Source organism: Galeopterus variegatus, unplaced genomic scaffold (genome assembly GCF_000696425.1).
Source record: "Galeopterus variegatus unplaced genomic scaffold, G_variegatus-3.0.2 Scaffold3852, whole genome shotgun sequence".
Taxonomy (NCBI): Eukaryota; Metazoa; Chordata; class Mammalia; order Dermoptera; family Cynocephalidae; genus Galeopterus; species Galeopterus variegatus.
The window spans coordinates 189,875-193,599 of record NW_007729963.1 but is presented as its reverse complement, the minus strand read 5'-3'; the positions used below and the strand labels follow the sequence as shown (position 1 = coordinate 193,599).

The 3,725-nt window shown below is 41.9% G+C and overlaps 1 protein-coding gene across 1 annotated transcript in view; it reads left to right on the top strand.

Annotated features, from left to right (window-relative positions):
- Nucleotides 1-3,235: 3,235 nt before the first annotated feature.
- The window catches only part of MAPK6 (mitogen-activated protein kinase 6), a 59,366-nt gene continuing 58,876 nt past the window's right edge, over nt 3,236-3,725 (top strand). The window contains exon 1 of the mRNA XM_008586148.1: nt 3,236-3,316. The gene's annotated coding sequence lies outside the window, so the exon portion shown is untranslated. The remainder of the gene's footprint in view (nt 3,317-3,725) is intronic.

Genomic DNA, 3,725 nt, shown 5'->3' with positions numbered 1-3,725 from the left:
GATCTTAGACTTCCCAGCCTCCAGAACTGTGAGAAAATAAGTTTCTTTTCTTTATAAATTACTCAGTATTAGGTATTTTGTTATAGCAGCACAAATGGACTAAGATACCCAGAGATGTCTGTTTTATTTCTGGACTCTCAATTCTATTCTGTTGATCTATATGTCTATCCTTATGCCAGTCAACACTGTTTTAATTACTGTAGCTTTGTAGAATGTTTTGAAATTGGGAATTGAATGCTCTACCTTCATTCTTTTTCAAGATTGTTTTGTCTATTTTGGGGTCCCTTGTATTTACATATGAATTTTAGGGTCAGTTTGTTAATTGCAAAAAAAAAAAAAAAAGAAAGAAAGAAAGCCAGGGGGCATTACATTGAATCTATAAATCAATTTGGAGATAATTGCCATCTTAACAATATTAAGTCTTCCAACCCATGAACACAGAATATCTTTTCATTTATTTAAGTCTTCTTTAATTTCTTTCATGTTTTATAGTCTACAGTGTACAAGTCTTGTACTTCTTTTGTTAAACTTACTTCTAGATATTTTATTCTTTTTATTTCCCTGAGTCTTTGAATTCTTTCCTATACCATCTGCTAAGACATTTATGGCATTTTTACCTCATTTAGCATGAGCCATTACTTCCATGCTTTCTAGGAGCCATATTACTAGCAAGTTTGCACCAATTCCTGGGGTCCTTGTCAGAGTGTAAATCTTCTATTTTTGGAGAGTACTCACAACTTTTATCTAATCTTATGTTCTCTACCCCTTGATCAAACATCTTCAGAATCTGGTTCCATACTTACTCTCCCATCTCTTATAGTCCGTGCTGGCTGGATCTTTTTGCTCTTTTGAGGTATGTTTTTTTTCTTCCCTTACCAGGTCCAGCATGCCTCCAGCTGGTTATGGATTTAAAGGACAGGCTGGAAAGTGGGAACAAATCCTGAGGGGTCACATGTTATCTTGTGGGAGAAAGACCTTTGCATCGTCCTCAAGCAAGGGGAGCATGTAGATCTTAGAAGGGAAGATGGCTAACTTCTGCAGGCTTCGTGTGCCAGGAGGAATCTGGGAATTCAGAATCCCCATCCCATAAGTCAGAGTTCATTCTTTCCCAACCAGAGCTCTGTCCTTGGCATAGGAGACCTAATTTCGTTGGTAGTTTAACCTTCTTTGGAGCTTGACTATACTGATAATTTAGTCTGGGTCTTGTTCTCAGCCTTCTCTGCCCTCACACTGCAGGTTCTGAAAGCTTTTTACATGCTACAAGAGGTCCTCTGAATTACACACTTAGCTCTCAGTTCTCTGCTAGTCACCTCTCAGCCTTTTTGTTACTTTCCCTAGAGCTTCAGTAGAGCTAAGCAATAATCTTCCAATCCCATTGTCTTTATAGTTACTATTTCGCCATGTATTGCACTAGCTAATACATTCTTTTCCACTGGTATACCATCCCAATTCACCACTGATAAAAGTTTTAATAACTGGACTGCCACCTTTTGTCAGGGGTTATCTGAGCTCCGTCTATCAGCAGGGATGTGGTCCTACCTGCTAGCTGATGAGTGATCCAGCTTCAAATCCCCATCTTACCGCTGCATTCTAAGACCTTTCTTTCCCAGCTCCAACTGTGGCCCTTGGGTTTTCCAAGCAGACTCTGAGAGAGACTTTAGTGTTCAGGATATTCATTAGTGAGAGCTCTTGGGATCAACATCAGTGAACGGGAGGGGAAAGAAAGAGAATTGGATAGAGTGGGGAAAAAAAAAGAGATGGGTTGGCTGGTTAGCTCATTTGGGACAGTGTGGTACTGGTAACACCAAGGCCAAGGGTTTGGGTCCCATTACCAGCCAGACACACACACACACACACACACACACACACACACACACACACACAAAAATTGGGTAGAGTGAGAGGTTGATCTGAGATGCAGGCCAATAACCTAAGCTAAGTCCACACAGGGAGCTCTTGAACTCTTGGACCCATCAAAGTTGTCCTGAATGGGGCCAAAATAGCCAGGCCTTTCTGTCCTTGCCTTGATCAGTCATTGGACTTGGGCTACCTGGGAAAGATGCATCTCCCTGGGCAAGGTAGCTCTTTGCAGATGAAGCAGACCCTGAAGGAAATGATAGCTAGCAGCTGTGTGCTGACCACAGTCCTCACAGCTGGGCAACAAGTGTTCTTGAAGGGGGATCTAGTCAGTGCATCTCAATGTCCACCATAGGTATCATGTTGGCAACTTACTCTCAGATTGTTCAGGTAAAAATCATTATGCAGGGCTGTCCAGTTAGCTCAGTTGTTTACAGCACCATGCTGATAATAAGGGCAAAGGTTTGGATCCATATACAAGCCAGCCACCAAAAAAAAAAAAAAAATCCATTATGCTATGTGTGCAACTTTTCTGTAAGTTTGAAATACTTTGAAAATAAAAAGCTTTTTAAAAAATGAAGACTTACATGAATTAAATGTGATTGAAGAAACATCTGAAAAAGAACCTCCTGTTGCTGATACAAAGAAAGGTGCTTGATGTTGAAAGATGAAAATTCATTTCAAGGGGTAAAATATGGATCACTAACTCTAACAAGAGTTAGTGGGGGTGGGCCGGCCCGTGGCTCACTCGGGAGAGTGTGGTGTTGATAACACCAAGGCCCCGGGTTCGGATCCCATATAGGGATGGCCGGTTCGCTCACTGGCTGAGCGTGGTGCTGACACCACCAAGTCAAGGGTTAAGATCCCCTTACCGGTCATCTTTTTTTAAAAAAAAAAAAAAAAGAGTTAGTGGGGGATAAGACTGAAAAGATAAGTTGAGACTTCATACTTGCAGATGCAATATAATTTATAAGTGTTCAGAATAGGGCCAGAATGGAAAATGCCTATTTTCTCACAGCTAGACTGGCCTTTAATTTTGCCTCATCTCTTCTGAGTAGGTGAAGTCTCTTCTGGATTACCTTTAGTAGTTCCTGTTTCCTATCTCCCTCTTCCTTTTGTTCCTTTTCTCGCCAAGGTCATCATGGAACTTGCAACATGGAGATGTGAGTCTTTCCTGAGCTTCTGATACTGGGATAAAGATTATTTTTAGGATTAATCTCTGAGTCACAGAGGGAGGAGGGAAAGAACCATTTTAGTCTCTTTCTTTTCAGTCCTTCATAACCTGCTGTATAGTTAACTCATTTTACAAATTCATCTTTTCCTCAAGAACGCTTTGCCTTTTATTTTTCCTTTGGAAACAGTATCTATAAACCTTCATCAGAGGCTTCTAAAAGAAATTTTTCATTGCTAGAGTGGACCATAGGCTAAATTAAAGGAGATTTCTGTAAGCTGCTTTCATGTAAGTAAATCTGTTTATTTTTATACTGGGTGTTGGGGTCTGAGGGGTTGTGATGGTTAATTTTACGTGTCAACTTGACTAGATTAAGCAATATCTAGAAACCTGGTAAGGCATTACTTTTGGGTGTGTGTGTGAAGGTGTTTCCAAAGATTAGCATGTGAGCCTGAGTGGACCGGGTGGGGAAGATCTGCCCTCAGTAGGGGCAGGCACCATCCAATCTGCTGGGGGCCCGGAGAGAACAAAAACAGGAAAAGAGGAATCTCTCTATCTGCTGGAGCTGGGATACACTCTTCTCTCCTGTCTGAGGACACCATATTCCAGCTTCCCATTCTTTGAGTTCCAGGATTTACACCAGTGCACCCCCCCCCCCCCCCCCCCCCCCCCCCCCCCCCCCCCCCCCCCTTTCCCC